The sequence below is a fragment of the Gobio gobio genome (genome assembly GCF_949357685.1).
Source record: "Gobio gobio genome assembly, chromosome: 6".
NCBI classification, from domain to species: domain Eukaryota; kingdom Metazoa; phylum Chordata; class Actinopteri; order Cypriniformes; family Gobionidae; genus Gobio; species Gobio gobio.
Window position 1 is genome coordinate 35,018,008 of NC_137102.1, and position 23,480 is coordinate 35,041,487.

At 38.7% G+C, this 23,480-nt stretch overlaps 1 protein-coding gene across 1 annotated transcript in view; it reads right to left on the minus strand.

Annotated features, from left to right (window-relative positions):
• LOC307127995 (uncharacterized protein) overlaps positions 1-10,361 on the minus strand; it is a 29,220-nt gene extending 18,859 nt beyond the window's left edge. The window contains exons 1-2 of the mRNA XM_079819508.1: positions 10,346-10,361; positions 10,052-10,250 (exon numbers count right to left, since the gene is read on the minus strand). The gene's annotated coding sequence lies outside the window, so the exon portion shown is untranslated. The remainder of the gene's footprint in view (positions 1-10,051; positions 10,251-10,345) is intronic.
• Between the last annotated feature and the right edge of the window lie 13,119 nt (positions 10,362-23,480).

Here is a 23,480-nt window from a genome sequence, read left to right on the forward strand (position 1 = left end):
CAGGTTGAGCAATACATGAAGGAGACGTCTATCCATAGGGCCAAATGGATTCGCGACAATGGAACCAAGACAATCATGGAAATATTCAAGGAGTATTCACGTCTCCTCAACACTCCAGGCATGGTGGGTTTAAATTTAAGAAATTAAAACATTGGCTCAGTATTTTCTTTTTTGTTTAACAACTTTTTTTTGCCATGTTGGCCTTTGTTTTGTATTTTTTAGATATCCCAGGATTTCTTAATTTTGAATCCAGACTCCGCTTCAAAACTCACCGAAAATTGGGTCCCTGTGTTTAAGGATAAGATTCTGCAGTTTGCCAGCAGAGAGAAACAATCTCGTGATCTACTTTCCAGTGTAGACTTGATGTCAGCAGGTAATGGGTATTATTGTTACAAATAAATAATACAGTCATTCTAAAAAAGGAGAGATTTTCCCTGTTTACAGTTACTGTTAGTCATGACAATTTTCATAGTAAGATAGTAAGAATTTTCTCGAGCAAAATACATTGCTTGCTGCAGTTGATGTTTGCTTTAAGGCATTCTACATATTTGACATAGACTACCCGAAACAGTGTTCCACAGTGTGGCAGTTTTTACAGACTGTGGTTTATGGACTTTCTGGGGATGAAACGCCAACAATGAGAGTTTTGCGAGCATTCATTTTTGCTGACAAACAGTAATTCTCACATGATGTTATGCTCAAGATGTTGATGTAAATGCTTTGAAATGTTTTAAGATTTCAAAATCATATGTTCTTCAAAAGGTTCATTTTTCTGACTCATTTTGCTGACAGTTTTTGTTATTACTGTCTGAGACCTTGCCTCTTTTATGCTGTTCTTTTTATATTTACTACTATTACTTCTAAATACTTGTACTTTTCTTCTACAGTACAATTACACTACAATTGATTACTGAGTATTTTTCACACATGATGTATGCTCAAGATGTTGATGTAAATGCTTTGATATGTTTTAAGATTTCAAATTGTCTTCAAAAGGTAAATTTTTCTGACTCTTTTGCTGACAGTTTTTGTTATTATTGTCTCTGACCTTGCCTCTTTTATGCTGTTCTTTTTATGTTTACTACTATTACTTCTAAATACTTGTACTTTTCTTCTACAGTACAATTACACTACAATTGATTCTTACTGAGTATTTCGCTCACATGATATCTTATGTGCAAGATGTTGATGTAAATGAAATGTTTTTAGATTTCACTTCATATTTTCTTCAAGAAGTTATTTCAAGTCTCATTGAATTTTGTCAATAGGGAGGGAGTGATGAAAAAAAATGTATTCACAAATGGACAATTTTACTTGATAAAACAAAAATAAAATTTCATATTTTGATTACTGAAGTCTGTATTGCTGTAGATGTGTGTTATTTTAGTCATTTTAATTACTCAAATTTCTAGTTTAAACTTCCAACCCATTTTGGGTTACATCAACCCAGCAGTGTAGTAATTTTTAACCCATAATTGGGTTAAAATGACAACCCAGCACTGGGAACGTCCCTTTTTGACCCAGCACTGGGTTGCCAAAAAACCCAATTTGGGTTGATTTTAACCCAGCAGTTTTTAGAGTGTATCGTTTGGCTTTAAATGTAAATAAAATTTTCATTAAATTTCTTAAAATATTTCCAAAATATTAGTTATGTTATTACATAACTACATTGCCTTTCGATCTCTGCATTTTAGATCTCATCTATATATATTTTTTTTCTTTTAAAAGGGAAAACTTTAGAAAAGGCCTTTGCACCACAAGTTGATATGGAGCACAAAGCACTCGAAGGTTGTTTTAAAATAATTTATGAGTGTTTGAAGCGTAAATGGCCCCATCATGCAAGTTATTAACCACTCATTCAACTGAGCAAGAGACTTGGATGCACTTACTTTCAAGGACTGCAGGTATTTTTATTTTGTTTCACTAACTTTAGACCTCTATTTTTAAATCGGTGTATAATTTAATATGAATCGAATGCACTTCTTTTAGGCTAGTTCAAACACAACATACACTTGCAGCCACATTATTGATGAGCAGTTAAAGATCATAGGGAAGTGGATGGATGACCAGCTACTGACTGAAGTAGCAAAGTCATCTGCCTGGGGCCTTATGGTGGATGAGATCACAGACATCTCCGTTGAAAAACAACTTGGTGTTGTAATCAAGTGTGATTTGTTTTAGCCATCTTAACTGACAAATACATTTTTCTTTGTCAATTCACTTTTAATTTATGCACTAACTAATAATCTTTTCAGTTTTCTTGGTTTAGATGCTGTTGGTCAGACAGTGCCAAAACCAAACGTTTTACAGGTGGCTAAGGTTAAGGCTGGGGATGCTGCAACCATAACAGAAACCATTCTCAACATCATAGCAGAAAAATGCCTTCCTACGGCCACTCTTGCATCATTTGCCAGTGATGGTGCTTCTGTTATGATTGGTAAGTGTTGATAGTTCTATTAGAATATATTTAATGTTATAAATTTTAGCTTTTGAATTTAATTTCAAGGAAAGACATCTGGAGTGAGTAAGAGGCTTAAAGACCATTTCCCTGGACTTATCACTGTCCACTGTGTTGCCCATCGCATCAATCTTGCAGTGTCAGATTGCATGAACAAAATGGGGATGTCTTACCTAACCAAACACTGAAGCACCATGTAAACAATGTTTTGGTTCTATCAAGCAAGCAGTACAAGAACTAGCAGTCTCAGAGAGATGGATAAATTATTTGAGCTTCCACAACTAAAACTGCAGGTATGAATCAGAATTATAGAATAAAAAGACTAAAAATAAATAAAAAATAATTTGAGAAATGTAAGCAATATTTGAATTGGAGAACAGTGGTATAAAATACATTTTGAAGTAATTTCTGTTATTTAAAATAGGGTGGAAACCAAACTAGATGGGAGAGTAACAAAGAGGCCACTGATGTAGCCTGAAAGATCCTCCCAGCCATTCTGGCAGACCTGTCCCTTCAGGCTAGAACAGAACCAACAGCCCAAGGCCTTTACAACTTTTGCAAAGGCAGAGTTCTTCCCTCCAGCACTCTGCCTCATGCAGATTGTGCATGAGAAGCTGCACAGACAGTTTCAAGTGTTCCAAAGACGCAACCTCTTCTTTTCTCAAGTTGAACAGGAGGTCTGAACACAATACCACAGACTTGCTCATTTAAAAATGGTATAGCCTATTTAGAGCTGTGCTATTTTTCTGTATTTAGGTGACAGCACTTCAGTCATCCCTTGGGGAGCTCAAAATCAAAAGCACAGTGAAGGACAGGTGGGAGTCTTGGCTCACTTCAGAGACAGGCCTAAAGTCAATGAAGGAGGAAATCCCTTCATATTTCCAGGATGGTATCTGGGAAAGATTTCAAAAGACTGTAAGATCAATACAAATAATTAACATTTTAAACTAATTATCTATAAATAACTTAATATATAAATACTAAAAACTAGGGCTGTTTCAAATTTCAGTAGTCGAATACAATTCGAATATTAAAAAAATTAATACTAATCGAATGTTAAAACTACTATTCGAATGGGTTTAAAAAAGAATTAAAAAAAATTTAATTTGTTGACTATCTTTAGCGAAGATCTCAACGGATCTCGAGAAGCGATACAGTCACAACAAAGACGCATTCATGCTGCTTAATACCGCTAGCTACCTCGACCCGCGTTTCCATCGGCTAATTCATTTGAAACGAGACCAGCAGCAGGAGGTACATGAGAAAGTAAAAGCGGAGCTGATAGCGATTGAGGAGGAAAGCTATGAGGAAGATGAGGAGGGAGCAGCCATGGCGAAGGGGACACAGTGCCAGGAGAAAACTGCTCTCAGTGTTGGGCGATCTTTTTGGGAATGTTTATCTCCAAGGCGCAGCCGCAGACGCATGGGGTGGTAAGCCTACCTTGGACATTGGCAATATGTTGCAACAAGAAATGCTGATCTACGAGAGTGAGACCCCGCTACCCACCAACGGCGATCCACTGTCGTGGTGGAAGACATCAGGGTCTAATGGTGCGTTCACACCGGATGCGATTTGCGTGAGTGATTTACATGTTAAGTCAATGCAGAGACGCGAATAGGCATTTCTCCGGTGTGAACGCCACAAAAGTACTCTCACATTGCCCAGCTGGCACGACACTACTTGAGCATCCCAGGCACCTCGGTTAGAGCAGAAAGGGTTTCTCCGCGGCGGGGATTATAGTAAATAAAAAACGCTCTGCACTAGATCCAGAAAACGTAGATCGCCTTGTGTTTTTGGCCAACAACCTTTAGGACCAAATCTTGCCCATGTTGATTATTATAGCCTGGCCTATAGCCTAATGTTAGTGTCACTGTTACTAACTTAAGCAGCGCACTATGGTTTACATTTGTTCTACATTTCTTTAATGCTAATTTGTTTGGATAAGTTTGTATTTTCGATATTGAGCAAATTTCGAATTGAAAATTGTATTGTCAAATTTGAGCATTTAATATTCGAATATAATTCAAATATTTAAAAAAAACTAATGAATGAAATTCGAATGGGATAATGGAGGAAGATTGACAGCCCTACTAAAAACATTATTTACTAAATAATACAGTTTGTATGTTGTCATAGGTTATGAACCCATTCATTGACATGCTGATTAAAAATGTCAGTGAGAGATTTCCAAATATGGGCAGTCTCAATCATTTCTCTGTCATGACACCAAGGTCTATCCCCACACAAGCCTTGAACCAAATTATGATGAGGATATGAAAGCTCTTGCAAAAGAGATTCCAAGGTTGTCTGAGGAGCCACTACTTTCTGAGTGGGGTACCTTCAAACAGAGAGTTAGGAATCCAGATTTGAAGGTAGGTGTAAAATAATAAACTACTTACATGAGCTAGTTTTACTCAGGTCAAAGTTCCATCAAGTACCATCATATTCTTACATCACTGAAATCAACCTAAATACAGTCTTTATACCAATAAATTATTTTATAGGTTACATCAAGTATAAATAGTTTTTTTAAGGTAACAATTGCAGTTTGCCCCTTTTGCAGTATATTTGAGGTAATAACCCATGTACCCATGCTTTACCATGCTTTCTACAGATGAAATCACTTGAGGAGACATTTCTGTGGCTTGTTTCTGAAGATGTCAAGGACATTAACCCATTCCTGAGTTTATCTGCAGCTATAGCCCTAACAGCACTTGTCCAGACTGTGGATGTAGAGAGGCTTTTCTATTGCCTGAAATTGGTACTTAAACTTGTTAAAATGTTGCTGATTTAAGTGGTAAATATTTGTTGAGAGATCTGTGTAATGTATATGAACAGGCTGAAGGACCAGCATTTGGATGTATGCTGCAAGGTGGCTGTAGATAGGCCCCATCAGGATGAAATTGACTACAGAGACCTTGTAAAAAGGTTCTACAGTGTTAATAAAAAGAGACGAGTTAAATGCTCATCTCCAGGCTGTGATATTTGTAAATAGACAAATTGTGACGTGTTTGATAATTCAGTTCTACATTTTTGACTATACTTTGGTAATGATGGTGTTTAAATGTAAAATAAGTTATCACTTTCTTTTATTATCTGTCCTGACAGTGATTGTTTTTTTCATGAATAAATAGGATAAGCAAAAAAAAAAAAAAACATTCACAAACGTTTTCTTTGTATTTATTTTAAATGTATTGTCAGTATCGCAGATCATGTGGATAATACAGTACTTTTTACTGTGTGTGGATGACCATGTCTGTCAGCCACCACCGAAGACCATTTCTGACCTAGGAAAAACCCTGCAAACAGCCCTGTACTAAGAAACTTACAGCTTAATGCGTGCAAGGTTCAAGAATCTGGTGCCTCTGATGAACGTCTACCTGGTCCTACCAGTCAACACAGCTGTGTGTGAGAGAGGATTCTCCACTATAAAACGAGTGAAGCCTGACTGGAGGACCAGCCTGAGTCCAGTCCAGCTCCAGCGACTGATGTTTTTATCAGTGGAGGGCCCAGCTCTTAAGCACTTTGACGCCGGACTGGCAGCAGAGAGATGGTGGACCAGCAGCCAAAGACGACGTCAACCAGGGTTTAACCCCTGGGAATCAAGAAATATGTGCAGCAACTCTGAAGATACAGAAGTGCTGGACTGAATGTGACACAAACTTGTATATACACAACTATATATGCTCTAATGATTTGTATAACTACAATAAATAATTATATTGACTCCGGGCAAGTAACTTTTTTACTTGGACAAGTGAATGACAAATGTACTTGTCCGAAGGACAACCACATGACAATGCTTAATGTCAAGCCCTGATATGATTTAATCAGTTTCAATAACATTGTTTTCATCCTACTAAGAGAAACAATGTGAAGTTGACCGTTTAGACACTGGTTTGATTTACTGACACAAATAGCAATATACAATTTCGAGACACGTGAGAATGCATGTAACACGTGAGAATGCATGATGGCGCCGATGTGTGTGGCCTGCTGTCTGCCTGTTCTGCCTGTTGTGTCTGCCCGTTTGTTTCTTATAATGTGTTTTATGTTAGTTGTTTTACAAAATGTTTCATCACTTTTAACATATGATCGTCAAACGCTGCTTGACATTAAACACATAACTGAAGAGCTACTCCATGATGTCAAGTGTGGTGCACAGTTTGCCTCTCCTTTGGTGACTGTACCTGACTGTCTGCGCCACCTGCCTTGTCCCTTGCCAGGTAGGAAGCGCCGCAAAAGACGGGGAAGGCGCGGAGGTTTTGCGGTCAAGTTGAGGCTTTTATTGCTGTCTAAATCGGACTTCCCGCTTCGCACTGGCCTACGAGCGTATGCGTCTGGTTGTGGCCGCTTCTTTGTGGGGTGTTTGCTGGAACCACTGCACGCTTGGAATACACCGATCGTAGGCAATCCGACGGATCAACTTCCAAAAATTCGCCCACCCCGTCTGCGCCGAGGCGGTGTTTGCTTCAGTCATCTCCGTTCGTTATACCAAGCACCACAGCGGGCTACGGAGTCGCGGCAGATCAGGATGTCTTTAATCAACGCCAGGTCAGTTGTAAACAAGACTACTATTCTTAATGACTTTTTTACTTCGCGCAGTCTAGACTTTCTGTTCATCACGGAAACTTGGCTTACTCCAGGAGATTTGAGCCCGTTTTGTGAACTGGTACCACCTGACTGTACATTTTTAAACTCTGCTCGTACTGTGGGTCGAGGGGGAGGACTGGCTTGTATTTTTAATCAGAACTATCGCTGTCGGATGGTAGTGACTGATGTTTATCCTAGTTTTGAACTTCTGTTATTTGTATTGGAATTGGATAATCCAGTGGCAATTTCAGTCATCTATCGACCACCTAAACCACACAAAGATTTTATTAATGAATTTTCTGACTTTTTAGGAGGAACAATCCCCAATTTTGATAGACTTTTAATCCTTGGGGATTTTAACATACATGTATGTTGTCCAGATAACGCTTTAGCCAAAGAATTTTTGAGCCTTATGGACTCATTTGATCTGGTACAGCATGTGAATGTTCCCACTCATAATCATGGTCATACTCTGGATCTAGTGCTTTCACATGGCCTGACAGTATGTGATTTGGCAATAGATGAACATGTTATCTCAGATCATAAGCCTATCATTTTTAGAGTCCCCACCTGTTATAATGTTACAAGACCCACTAAGGCTGTTCGCTGGTCTCGTATGATTACTCCAACTACGGGTATTGAATTTTCTGCTGCTTTTAAGGAGGTGTCTCAATCATCTTTATTTTGTGAGGATTGTAGTGGTGTGGATTATTTTAATCAGTTCAATATTGTCTCCACTAATATTTTAAACTCTTTGGCTCCTTTAAAAGCCAAAAAACATAAATCAAAGGCTGAGCCCTGGCTCAATGATGACACTCGCACACTTCGTCAGGGCTGCAGGAGGGCCGAAAGAAGGTGGAAAAAGGATAAGCTGCAAGTCTCATATGAAATATTGAGGTTCAGTCTGAAACAATATCAGAAAGGGGTGAAAACAGCAAAGGACAAATATTTTTCAGACCACCCCTCTGCCGAACTTTTCCCCTGCGAGTCTCTGGAGATATGTGACAAATTTCTTAATTTTTTTTTGGACAAGATAAGGGGTATTAGGTCAAATATCCCCTCTTCTTCTTTTTCATTTTCTTCATATGATTTTTCTATATCATCATCTTCCACCAACACTCTGAGTCAATTTGAACCTGTAACGCTGCCTGATTTGCACAATATTGTAGACCAGCTCAAACCTTCTGGATCCCCCCTTGACGCTCTTCCCCCACTGTTTTTTAAACAGATTTTTGAGGTGATTGGACCTCCTGTTCTAAAGATTATGAACGGCTGCCTTGAAACAGCTATGGTACCAGATGACATGAAGCATGCCATTGTTCGTCCACTTCTCAAAAAAACTAATTTAGATCCGACAGTTGTGTCAAATTTTAGGGCAGTCTCAAATCTCACTTTTATGTCTAAAATTTTAGAGAAAATAGTGTTTCACCAACTACAGAGCTTTCTGAATGAACACCAGATTTTTGAGGTGTTCCAATCAGGTTTCAGGAAATACCACTCCACAGAAACCGCTCTGGTAAAAGTTTTAAATGATGTGTTACTGACTCTGGACTCTGGCAGGTCCACGGTGTTAGTGCTGTTAGATTTGAGTGCGGCGTTTGACACAATTGACCACTCTGTTCTCATCTCACGTTTGGAGCACTGGGTGGGCATTCGGGGAAATGCCCTTAAATGGTTTCAATCGTATTTGATTGTTAGAAGATTCTCTGTTAGGATTGGTGAATCTACTTCCAATGCGTCTCCTCTCATGTGTGGTGTCCCTCAAGGTTCTATTCTTGCTCCGGTTTTATTCTCTTTGTATATGCTCCCCCTGGGGGCGATTTTTAGGAAATATGGCATCTCCTTTCATTGCTACGCAGACGATACTCAAATCTATCCCCTGGGATATAGTGCCCCTGGGAACAAATAACGTTGGTTTGGATACCCTGTTGGCTTGTCTAGCGGAAGTAAAGGCCTGGATGTCCCTGAATTTTCTTCACCTCAACGAAGGAAAAACAGAGATTATAGTTTTTAAATCCTCAGAAGCTGCTAGTTCCCCTAGTGCTAATTTTAGTTATTTGTCTTCATGTGTGAAACCACTAGTAAAAAATCTGGGGGTGTTTTTTGATAGTGCTCTTAAATTTGACAAACAGGTTAATAACATTGTCAAAACCAGTTTTTTTCATCTTCGAGTACTGTCTAAAGTAAAATCATTTCTCTCGTTCAAGGATTTTGAACGGGTGATTCATGCTTTTATTTCCACAAGGCTGGACTACTGTAATTCCCTCTATATGGGTATCAATCAAGCATCTTTGAACCGTCTGCAGATGGTACAAAATGCAGCTGCCCGGCTCCTCACCGGTGTTCGTAAACGTGAGCACATTACTCCAGTTCTGAGATCCCTGCATTGGCTCCCCATTCGTTATAGAATTGATTTTAAAGTTTTACTGCTGGTTTTTAAATCATTGAATGGATCAGCTCCGGTATATATGTCAGATTTACTATCGATCCAAAATTCTGGAAGGTCTCTTAGGTCAACCAACCAGAGACTGTTAAATGTTCCCCGGTCTAGGCTGAAACTGAGAGGAGACCGTGCCTTTGCCATTGCTGCACCAAAACTTTGGAATAGTTTACCTGTCTCTATTAGAACTGCCTCTACATTGCACGAGTTTAAAGCAAAACTCAAAACTTATTTTTTTTCTCTGGCTTTTAATTGTAGATGATTTGTGCTGTGTCTGGTCTGTTTTGTGTCCTAATGTATTTTTTAGCCTACGTGGTGCTATATTTTACTAATATTCGATATAATGTACAGCACCTTGGTCAACAATTGTTGTTTTTAATGGTGCTATATAAATAAAGCTGAGTTGAGTTGAGTTGAGAGACAAAGAACATTTGACTGTACATGAAACATTACATATCAGAAATCACTGGTCACTGGTGATTTTGGTTAGACATGTACACATATTCAGAACATATCAAACGATCTGTAACAAAGCAATAGTAAAAAAAAGAATTACTCACATAAGTGTGTTGCGCCGTCCCTGTCGGATCCAATATAGAAGGCACGGCACCATTTTTTAATCTCAGTCTCTCTGCAAATCCAGCATCGAACTGTCTCTTGTTTGCAAAGGAATCCGCCGTGAAATGAAGCGAACAAATGCTCAGTGTCTTATTCACGTGATCAGGAACTTCATTAAAAACAAAGTTCAACCACGCACACCTAATGTTTGAATCAGAAGGAAGGTTATGCAGCGACTGTGTTTTTCTACAACATGGTACTGCACAATATTTTGCAACCTTCAAAGGCATGTTTACTGCTTAGTTGATTGATCCAGTGTTAGTGTCACATGTTATTTACCTAAAAAAAAAAAAAAGAAGAAGAAAAAAGTTAATTTACCTACAACTTGTCATGCACAAATCAGTGGGCATGGCTACAGCAATATAGAAGTAGGCATTGATCTTCTGCAGAGGTGGTGTTTCACAATAGGCAAATTCCAAAACGAGTCGTTTTCTGGGCTTGGTTTCAATAAAAGCTGTTTGGACTAAAAAGGAAGTTTTCAGATATTCTTATAATATGAATACCTCTGTCAAAAGCTCAAGGAAAATAAGATTTCTCAATTCATGACCCCTTTAATAACTTCATTATAAATGTACATTTATTTGTATATTATATCAACAGCAATAATAAAATATTCCTGTTATTGCTACCTAGCGTTGATGTGGTAACACTCCAAATGAAGCTAATGAGGAAATTACGTGGTGTTTGTTGCTCCCTTCCTTTGCCAAGTCCATTCCAAATGGCTTCATTATGACATACAAGTGCCCAGCTCCCTCCAAAGTCCTCAATTCAAGGCCTCTACTCTTCGGAGTGAGTAGGGCAAAGGGATGCTCACTTCCAATTGGAATTTGCCCAATTTGGTCCCCTTAACATAGGATCTTGAGGCCACGACTTTACATTGTGTGTAACTTGAGTTACATAATCAGATTACTTTTTTCAAATAACTAGTAAAGCAACGCATTGCTTTTAAATTTACAACAAAATATTTGAATTACTTTTTAAAATAAGTAAAGCAATTTTTTTACTTTTTTTCCATTTATTGTCTGACAACTCTCTTATGTTGAGATAAATCGTGAGTGAGTGTACAGTTGTGTGCCCTGAGTAAATATGATGGTTATTGTAGTTTTAGAATAAATGTGAGCAGAATTTAACAGCTTTACCGAATTTTATTGTGGTAATATACCACACAGCCCTACATTCGCTTCATTACGTACATTATCTATTCACTATTTGCATACACTAGGGTGACCAGACGTCCCCGTTTTCCGGGGACAGTCCCGGTTTTTGGTGTTCTGTCCCCAACTGGAGCTGTCCCTGGAAATGTCCCCGTTTTACAGTTTGTTCAAAACAACCCGCATTCACATCGCAAAAAAGCCCAACATTTACATAAGCGTTTCCACCGCAGGAACTTTCCCCAGGAACTAGGAACTCTGGGGTGGTACTCGGTGTGTTTCGACCACAGGAACCAGGGTCTAAATGAAGATCCGGGTAAATATTTCCCCCTCCAAATGGCCCTGCTCCCGGGCAGAGTAGTACTTTTTCAAAGTTCGGGAACTTTCGGGGGTGGGACTTGGGCGCTGAACATGCTGATTAGTTGAACTCACGCAGTATTTTATTTCAACCGGCATTTTTAAAAGTCTTTTGCGAGGTTCGTTCGTTCTGCTTTCAGTAAATATCAGTCTTGCTCTTTCTGTCCGATGGCGCGCGTTCGTCTCAGCCATCTCACGGTCAATGTCCGTAATAACATACATTGTCTTATTTTAAATCTAGCTTTATGAGCTTTCAGAATACGCTTTAGTATCAGTGCTCGTCTCTTTTCCGCCGTTTTGTTAATGACCTCTTTATTAAAACAATACATAACTACCAAAAAGCAGTGCTGCTTGAATCTCCTCGTTATTGTGGCAGACAGTGTCGCACGAAAATGATTCCTGTCCGTCTCTGACTGGGAGGAGCAGCCGCGCGCAGTCCTACATCACCGGACTAATCTGCCTAATCTTCCCGGTACTTTAGACCGCAGTGGAAACGACTGTACTTGGTCGCGCGCTACTTCATGAAGAACGTAACCAAGAGCAGAGTGTCATTATCATCAAATATCAAACGAAACATCGTTATCACTTTCAAGGTAGTAACATACTAACTATTCATGTTAAATTAAAGTAAAACTGTTTGCATGTGCTTTATAACAGAGCATCGACAGGTGCGGGATTGTTTTGTCCCCAAAACTTCCGCAGTCACAAAGCAGTGATACACATCTGGGGTCCGTTCTTCGTACCTCGCTTAATACATCTGAGATGATTTGACAGATCCCAGATCGTTTCATCGTGATAACTGATGTCTGGCTAATTTGGTTCTTCAAACGAATTTGCGGATTGGATTTAAATATCTGGATTAAATGATCCAAGATCACTGCGCGTTCTTGTTTTCCCTGAAGAGGGCAGATGCATCGATACTCGAAACCATGATCAGCAATGCAGCGATTGGCGTCAAGACAGCAATGTAATGACATCATATAATTAAAAAAGCCACCTGGCAAAAAACTTGGCAAATTACACCAAAAAAAAAAATGTTTTTTCCCTTTATAAGGAAACAGCCAAACGACCAAACCAACATAAAAGTTATAATAGATAAATGATAAATGTTTTTTTTTTTAAACATGATTACCAATTATTTATATTCACGATTTTATACAGTATTTGTTTATAGTAATGTTGTAATTTAATTTTTAATTTAATTTGAAGCAGATTTGTAACGTGACAGTTTCTTATGGGTCAAGATCAAATTATCCTCTCTTGCGCTGCATCAAGCCACTCCTCTAATATCCGTGATCACTCAATGCACGGCTCAGAGTAACTGTACAACATGTGTGTAAACCGATAAAAACAAAATTATATAAAGTAATTATTCCATCACAAATAAATCGCTCAATCAAGTGGCTGTGTCTATAGTATTATACACAACATTATACATTCTCATATACATACAATATAACATTTTTATATTATTATTTAAAATTATTATTATTGCCCCTGGTTCAGTAATGCACTCTTGTAATAAAGTAGCAGTGGCTGGGACAGATTTTAAGTATCACCTCAAGAATCTAATCCTGTTTACATGAAATAAGCCTGCTCCCGAGCAGGTTTAAGCTTATGGACCTGTTACTATGACAGCAAGTCCAGGATGAGCTTCGAAGAACCAAACAATCCAAGATCATGCCAAATCGTCAACAATCAAATCCAGCTAACTGAGTTAGCGAGGTACGAAGAGGGGCCTGTTCTTCGTACGTTGCTTATTACATCTGAGATGATTTGACAGATCCCAGATCTTTTAATCGTGATAACTGATCTCAGGCTAATTTGGTTCTTCAAACGAATTTGCGGATTGGATTAAAATATCTGGATTAAATGATCTAAGATCACTGCGCGTTCTTGTGTTCCCTGAAGAGGGCAGATGCATCGAGACTCGAAACCACGATCAGCAATGCAGCGATTGGCTGGCGTCAAGACAGCAACGTAATGACATCATATAATTAAAAAAGCCACCTGGCAAAAAACAGACAAATTATACAATAAAAACCCCACGAATTTCTGGACCTTTATAAGGAAACAGCCAAACCACCAAACCAACATAAAAGTTATAATAGATAAATGATAAATGTTTTTTGTTTTTTTAACATGATTACCAATTATTTATATTCACGATTTTATACAGTATTTGTACACCCTTTACATTTTTATTTCAATGTTGTAATTAAATTTTTAATTCAATTTGGAAAAGATTTGTAACGTGACTTAGTGACGAGTATTAAAGTTTCTTAAGGGTCAAAATCAAATTATCTGCATCTTCTGCGCTGCATCAAGCCATCCCATAATATCCGTGATCACTTAAATTAATGCACGGCTCAGAGTAACTGTACAACATGTGTGTAAACCTCCAATAAAATTATAAAGTAATTATTCCATCACAAATAAATCGCTCAATCAATTGGCTGTGTCTATATTATTATATACAACATTATAATATTATAGCCTATACATTCTCATATACATAAATAATATAACATTTTTATATTATTATTATTATTTAAAATTATTATTATTGCCCCTGGTTCAGTAATGAACTCTTGTAATAAAGTAGCAGTGGCTGGGACAGATTTTAAGTATCACCTCAAGATACAGCAAGTTACTATGACAGCAAGTCCAGGATGAGCTTCGAAGAACCAAACAATCCGAGATCATGTCAAATCGTCAACAATCAAATCCAGCTAACTGAGTTAGCGACGTACGAAGAACGGGCCCCTGAACTATAAAACACCTAAACAATTACACTCACAACACATTCATGTGCAGAATATACATACTCACACACATGCTTAAAATAAGCCTAAATGCAAAATAACAAAACCAATTAAAGATAGAAAGAGTTATTTTCAAGCTCAAACGTAACAAAACATTTGAAGTAAAAAATAAGAAAAAAGTAATTTATACAGTATAAACTTGTGAAAATTAAAGTATTAAATACAATTATATTTTGTTAAATAGTTTTATTAATCATATCATATTTATGTTGTTTTATTTTTGTAATGTGTTTTTGTTAAGTCACGTTATAATATTGTTTTGAACGGCTTGTGATTTACAGTGGTTACTATTTACTGTTTTCATTGTTTGATTTTTGTCTTGGTGAATTGTATTAATACCAGACCAAAAATCTTAATAATCAAATTAAATCATAATAATTCTTAATGTTAATAATAATTTAGGGAGCCCACAACAACAACAAAAAAACATTCATAAATATATTGTCCCCGTTTTTAATTATTAGATAATAACAAATGTGATTTTCAGTGATTCTGACCCCTCAAATGGGAAATGTCCCCGGTTTCCATTTAAGAAATCTGGGGCCTCATTTATAAACGTTGCGTACGCACAAAAGAAGGCGTACGCCGCTCTCTACGCAATAATTGGTATTTATAAAAAGCAAACTTGACGGGAAAATGTGCGGTCCTTCACGCAAGCTCTGACCCAGGCGTACGCACAAAAACGGGTGAAATGAGAAATGGCGACACCGTCGGCAGATGGAAGAAACACGTGAAAGTGTGTGAAACTGTAGACCGTTGTGTAAAAGAAATGGCTATGCCTCTCATAAATAACATTAAGACTTCACAAAGCAAGTCTTACAATGAACAGCCTACACGAACACCCGTTTGATCGATCTGCAGTGTAAAACAAACAAAAATTACAACATAAATGCAAATTAACACATATTTGCAAAAAGAAAAGTGAAATATGTTCTGCAATAATATTGGCATGTTATGCATTGCAATTCATCCTCATAAATATGGTAAACAACGAAATAGCTAATGTACAAAACTGATATTCTCGTCAAGTGTCCGTCTGGCGGAGCAGATAGATGCAATTAGACAGATAGATAGATAATTAGGGAGATATATAGATAAATAGATAGATGTATTAATTGTCCACTGGGGAAAGTTGTTTTCATAGTAAAATTTCTTCATCAGCTACGTTCATGGTATTCATGCATATGCCTTTAGTTTTATTTTTGATAAAATGACGTATGTCTCAACCATTCAGAAAGCTGCAAGACATTACATTTGCACGGAACTATTTCCCATTTCCACGTAGATTATAATCGACATCTGTAGCTTGTCAGATTCAATTAAATGGATGGAAATAAAATGCCCATCTCAATGCGTAATGACGCACAATGGCTGATCTTGTGCTCTAGAAGATGTGGCGAATGGAAGGATTCGGAGTGAACGCATCTTCAGACAGCAAGAGGACACACTCTGGCGATGGAGCACTAGACGCTTTTTTGCCTCGACTTTGATGTCCGACCATTTCTTTTTTATTTCGGCGATAGTCCGAGGTTGTGAGGCTACAGCATTTACGGCGTCTGCAACCTTTTGCCACTCAAGTGTCTTTTTGGCATTAGTAATGCCCACACTGTGCCCTCCAAACAACACTTTTCTTCTCTTTTCAACCTCGCCAACGATAACTTCTACCTCACATTGAGTGAAGTTTCGTTTTTTTTTAATTTCCTCTCTGTGTTTGCCATGATTTCGCAACCTATGAATATTAACTTGTGGGCGTTTCACGGACTATTTATGGGCAACTATGGGCGTGACATGAAGCCGCAAAAGCTGCGCTACATTTAGAATTGATTGTGATTTATTAAGGGAAAACTGCGTAGGATGTGCGTGCGCACGGTTTTATAAATCCGAATATTTCTGTGCGTACGCACGTCCTATGTTTCATCCGTACGCCAATTCTGACGCAAATCCTACGCAAAGTTTTATAAATGAGGCCCCTGGTCATCTTAGCATACACGCCTTTTTTTTTCCTGGTGCTAAGAGGACCAACAGTCACGTGCACAGGAGTTAATATTGCATTTAAATTGAAGGAGTGAATCCGCTAACATTTCGCTAACGAGTCATTGAACAAATTTAAATTAAAAACATCTTCAAATGCTCTGACTACGTTACTCAACCAGAGTTCCCTCAGCAAAACTGCGATTTCCAGACAGCACTGAGTCCACTTCAGTAACAGAGAGACAAGTATTTAAGACATTAGAATTACTCCCAAAAACTAAAGAACACCTTAAATGAACCAGATCCAACACTTGCCAAATGCTCCGTACATTACAACAGAAGTTGCATTCGAAATCTTGTTGTTGTTGTTGTTATTGTTCTTCTTTGATGTTTTATGGAGGTCGGCAAACCAGCTTTTGGTGCGTATTCCGCCACCTACTGGGATGGAGTGTGATGCGATAATATAAAGGAAGAAATAATAAATAAAAAAAAACTAGCTAAGCTACATACCTATATTTTTTTATACAACATTTTTCAAAAAACTTAAAAGAGCTTTATAAGCTTTATAAGAACTGCTTATGTCAAAGAATGTATGCCTGTAGATTTTAATTCCTTTTTAACTATTTCACTTTCATATCCTGCACATTTTATCAGCACATGCTCTACAGTTTCTGGAAGTCCACATTTATTTACACTTTATTTACATTTATTCATGTTTTCCTATCCTGTTTTATTAGAGTGTCAGGACGACTGGCACATCCGGGAACTTAACTGTCAATTTCGACAACGCCCCCTTTTAGGGGAAAATAAACTAGACTTCCCATAGACTTCAATACAAAATAGCGGCACAAAACAATGCAAAACAGCCGGCATGCTTGAAAAACACCCCGTTGTGTACCGCTATTTAGTATTGAAGTCTATCCGCGCAACCGGCGCAACGTCATGTCTCTGAACAGATTCACGCCCACTTTTAGGGGAAAATAAACTGGACTTCCCATAGACTTCAATACAAAATAATTTATGACTGGTTTTGTGTTCCAGGGTCACAAATGTTAATATATGAATTATTAAGCTCTAGTTTTTTTTTTACTCATTTCAAATTCTTAATTCATAATATGAATGATATACAAGTATGTAAGGAATATTAATTCGATGGAATTTTGCTATGAATTCCTCGCTTAATACATTAGAGATGATTTGACAGATGCCAGATCTTCTAATTGTGATAACTGAACTCTGGCTAATAAGGTTCTTCAAACAAATTTGTGGATTAAATTAAAATATATGGATTAAGTTGTCTGAGGGTGCGTCTCAATCAGCTTCCTAGTTCAGTAGTCAGTGCACTGATAAGGACATAAATCAATGGGCTGACTCCGTGATCAGTGCCCTGACTACTGAACTAGGGAGCTGATTGAGACGCACCCGGAGATTACTGCACGATCTCATGTTCCCTGAATAGGGTAGATGTATCGATACTCAAAACCACGATTAGCAATGCAGCGATTGGCTGGCGGCAAGACAGCAACATAATGACATATAAAAAATAATTAAAAAAGACACCCGACAGAAAAAAAAAAATCGAATTTCTGGATCCTTATAAGGAAACAGCCAAGCAACCAAAATGTTGTAATTAGCAATTCATTTAATTGTACCTTTGAAGCAGATTTCTTATGTGTCAGCATTAATTAAAGTCCCCCCCCATCCCATATACTGCAGGTTTCTCCATAAAGCTCTGTCATCAGTGTATAATGATTTTCCTATTCCTAATCCCATTTCCCTTAAAATAATGAATATTCATTACCTACTTTGCTTGTTGTTCGTTTTTCCAGGAAATCCATAACCCAGTTACATAACCTCCCCTTGATGCCCATTTGATCCAATTTAATAAACAGTCCTTCCTTCCGTACCATGTCCTATGTATTCTCTATGCCATTAAAGTACTCCTAATACCAATTCTTTTTTCACTTGAGCTTATTTCAGTCTCTATGCACATAACTGCATCTGATATGGATGTAATACGTTTCTGTTTTACAGAATATATTACAATCAAGACAGCCATTCTTTCCATTAATTTGCACTTATTTGACGTTAAAGCTATGGGTCTATAGTTAGATCAAATAGATCGATCTTTCCCATGCTTTACTATTGGCACCACTATTCCTTGTTTCCACGAAGAAGGGGGTGTCCCTAATCTCCATAATTTATTGTAAAGTCTTAAAGGGGACCTATTATGCAAAATTCACTTTTATAAGGTGTTTGAAAACCGATGTGTGCCCGCAGTGTGTGAGAACATCCAGCCTATAATGCTAAAAACCCACTCCCAATTTTTTTTAAATAATTCAAAAGCAGTCTCTTCAAATGAGCTGATTCCGATTCCCCAGTTAACATCACTGTAGGTAAGCAGGTGAATCTCTTGAAGCTCCACCCTCTCCCTGAAAGGGGGCCGGGAGCACCAGCTCATTTTCATTTAAAGGGACATACAAAAAAGGTGCATCAAAAATGCTCTGTGGGGTATTTTGAGCTGAAACACTCTGGGGACATCAGACTTATTTTACATTTTGTAAAAAGGGGTTTAAAATAGGTTTAAAATAAAAATGTAATGCATTTAAAGCAACATTTAAAATAACATTCTAATGCAATTTCTTAAAGATGCTTGATCAAGGATCATCTTTCCCTGGTGTCTTACCACTTCCAGAGCCTGCTTCAGTTCATACATAAACAGGGCTTAACATTAACTTTTTTGTTCATCAGCCACTGTTACAAGGCACTCAGCATTTTCACTGGTCACAATTTTGACATCGATACCATGGGGAAAACCCATTTATATTATCTCTAGTGCTGTCAATTCGATTAATCGCATCCAAAATAAAAATTTGTGTTTCAATAATATATGTGTGTGTACTGTTTATAATTATTATGTAGGCTATATATAAATACACACACATGCATGTAGGCTATATATTTACGACTCATTTGTTATATTTATATATAATATAAATTATATATATATATATATATATATAGCATATCGTCGCTGCCCGATGAAACTCACGTATGTCCAAAACGCTTAATTTTCAGGAAGTGAAAAAAACACCGTTATTCAAAAACAGTTGAATGTAGCGTTGTCATACTTGGTACGGCATCTTTACATGTAACCATATTCTTGTCAGTGTAATGATATAATCCACATTTGACCAAATTTGAGTTTAAATGGACATACGTGCATATTTTACAGTAACGGTGGTCGATACGCGTTCTTCCGATCATTAATTAGAATGGCCAAGTCGCGTTTCATATTGACAGAGGAATACGTGCTGGACATTCTCAGCCTCTGGCATGCGGTGATAGCAGTATGAGTGAGGCATGTTCTAGTGACAATCATGACAGTAGCATTACAGGCTATAGTTTGATCAGTTTGACTAAGAAAAAAAGGCTGAATCTTAGGGCCCGTCCACACGGAGACGTGTCTCACTGTATACGTATACATTTTTTATCATATTGGCGTTTCGTCCACACGGATCCGGCGTTTTGGGAGACTGAAACCGCTATTTTTTTTAAACCGGATCCTAAAGTGGATAAATCTGAAAACGACACCCTTGCGGTTTCGTGTATACGGCCAATCCGTATATTTTGTGTAACGGTGATGTCATCACACCACGTCCTGCGCGAGGAAGACTTAAAGGGGATACAACTACGGGCACTGGGCATGCGCACATCAATACTGCGTTGTTTAATTACTGTATTTGCATTATTGTAAGGGTATGTTTAGGGTTGGGGTAGGTGTGTGCGTTAATAAAACACATCTGGTAAGTAGCAAATTTATTTATTGTTATTTTATTGTGAGATTTTACCTCACCCTTCGACTGTTGCCGTACCCCTTCTAGCACAACTCTTCTTCTCCGTTTTTAGTGTATTTCTGTGGCAGAATTACAGTGCCACATACTGGCCTGGCATGTATACTACATCGTTTTGAGCCGTTTTCATGCTCTCGTGTGTGCGCGGATATTTCTTGAAACGAGGGGGAAAAAAAGATCGTATAGGGAAAGTTCTGGCTTCGTGTGGACATGGCCTTATCAATGAGACAGAGTTTATTTACATACTAGCAAGCAAACTAATCTGTGAAGAACTAGATTAGAACTAAACTGTGGAGAGCTTCAATGTCGTACTTTCAGCTATCCAGTGCTGAGCTTCGATGAAACTTCACGAGACCGGCGAGACCGGCGAGATGCTTCCACAGGGCGGGAGATACGCGGCGTGATTGACAGCTTTGACACCAAATGGATATACGTGAAAATCAGATGACATGATTTCACAACTTTTCATTGGCCATTTAGATATGTGAAGCATGCTGTATACGGAAATGAACCTGGACATTCAATCCGTCGAAAAATCTCAAAATCGGCAAAATGGATTTACGTGTTTTTCATCGGACAGCGACGATATACATGCAAATATTTCATAAATATATACATGAATGAGTGTGTATTTATGTATACATAACAATTATACATAGTACACACACATATATTATGGAAACATTAACTTTTATTTTGGACGCGATTAATCGATTTGACAGCACTAATTATCTCATAATTTGGCAGAAGGTAGATAAGGCTGCTGACACTTTAATCTGCACGCAATTCAAGCCATGTATCACCAACAATATTCATCCGGAGTAAATGAAACAAGTGAGTGAGGGGAGGGGAGGCGTGTGCGTCAACTCACTGTGAGAAATCACAGCTGGTATTGTGTATCTATTCTGTGGAAAATGAGTATTGGATGTGTTTTCGATATTTCAGTATCGATATGTATTGAAAAATCTTTCTTTTTGACAACACTTTTGACTTTTTTCAGGTATTCTATTCAAGGCGTTTACTGGCCCAAGACTGTAATGAAATTCATCCAGAGGGATGACGGACTACGAAGCAGCTGAGGGATCGAACGGCTAAGGTGGAGCCAGAGGGTCAAACATCCCAAATTGTCCCACAAATCACAGGACCATGATTAATCTTAATAGCCAGGAGACTGTGGTCATGCTGGTGGAGCCTGAGGACTTGAGAACACCAGTAGAGCAGGAGGACAAGGTGTTAGCGAGCTGGTCAAAACCAGTGGAGAAAGAAGGGCCAGGGAATTGGATAGAACCAGATATCCCAAAAGACAGGACCAGCGGCAGATGAAAGGCTTTAAGCGTGGATGCAAGGTTGGGAACCTGCCCCTGGACAGACAGGTCAATGGGCTCTGACTCTGGAATGGACAATTTTATAGGTGTTGGCTTCACCTCTGGCTGAGAGCTTTTGGGGGAAGGAAGATGGGCCAAGACCACAAAGTGAATGTGAGCCTCACTCACAGGGTCTAGGGGAAGCTAGAAACCGCCACAGAGCTGATGGCCACGTCGTAAAAGACCATCGCAGAAACGGTGGAGGAAAAAAACATTGCAGAGCCGGAAGAATGAAAGATCCATGGTGGAGCCAGAGAGACCATTGCGGGGCTAGGGAATCGGAAGACAGAGGCGGAAGACAAGACTATCATGGAGGTAGTGGAGGAAGAGACCCCTCCAGAGCCAGAGTCCACAGCATAACTGATGAAGTTGGAAACCATGGACTGCATTTATATAGCGCTTTCAGCAGACCCATGGCCATCCAAAGCGCTTTACATATTGCCTCGCATTCACCCATTCATACACCGACGGCGGTGTGAGCAATGCAAGGCGCCATCCAGCTTGTCAGGAGCAGCTGGGGTTAGGTGTCTTGCTCATGGACACCTCAACACTTGGTCAGGTGGAACCGGGGACCCCAGTGGAGCAAAGAGTGAAGGGCCCAAGCACAGCCAAGGAAGTCTATGATGTCTATTTTTTTATGTTGTAGCTTTAGGCTAAAAAAACTTAAATCATATACAGTGGCAAGGTTAAGTCTGTGAAGCCTCTAGAGTTTGGCATTGGTTACTAAGAAAATGTGGTCTGATCTAAATTTAACTCACCATTATAAATAAACACAATCTAACTAAACTAATAAGACAAAGTTGTAAGTGTTACATTTTTGTTAAATACCATAAATACGCCACAATGCAGGGTGGAGGAATTAAGCGAACTTTTGAATGTAGTAACAAGTAGACCCTCCTCCTTATAGCAGCAAAACCTCCACCAAACATGTTTCTGTAGCTGATTATTCGACTGGCCAATTTTGGACCATCCCATCAATGTATCAGTATTTCTGGGTTGTGTTGATATGTTCTCTTTAGGTTAGCCCAACAGTCTTAAACCCTGTTTAAGGAGACCCACTGCCCTGCAAAATGTATATCTAACCTGCTTTGGCTTCTGTTTTTAAGAGCTTTATTACCTGTTTATTAAACTCTGCAGGACAGTGGGTCCCAAGTGGCAGGGTTGAAGATCTCAGGGTTAGCCAATGCCACAGCATCTCATTTGGCTCAAGGTCAGGACTAGGGTTGGGCATCGAGAACCAGTTCCAACTTGGAACCATTTAAAAAATAACGATGCCATTGGAATCATTTAGAAAATTTGTTTTCGATTCCGATCATCGGGTCCAAATGGGCAAGTTTTGGTTTCCATGGTGGCCACCGTATTTCGGAAGTGCTTGCCGCGCCCGCTTGTTCTGTTGCAGCCATGGAGCACGGTAAGCGGCGCTCAAAAGTGTGGCTTGATTTTACTTTAACAAAGCCTGGGTCGGCACAGTGCAACACGTGTAACAAACCTATTTCTTGCACGGGAGGGTGCACTACCAATATGACCAAACACCTACGCCTGCATGGTGTACAAATTAAGGAGTGTAGCGTATTTGACGTGCTGCGCAGGTCCAACGTCTCGTCATCCTCGGGCAACCCTGCGCTAACCAACGTTATTAACGTTACCTCGTCACAATCAGGTAAGTGATTGACTGTAGTGTAATAACAAAGCCCTTGACCAAATTGCTAATTGTGGTGAACAACAACGTTGCTGAAATAAATTTTTTTCTCCTTGTAGATGAATGTAGCGTTACGCAAATTGCCCACGCTAGTAGCAGTCCTTATATGACTGCTGCTAGCGCTAATGCTATTGCTAACCCAGTGGAGAA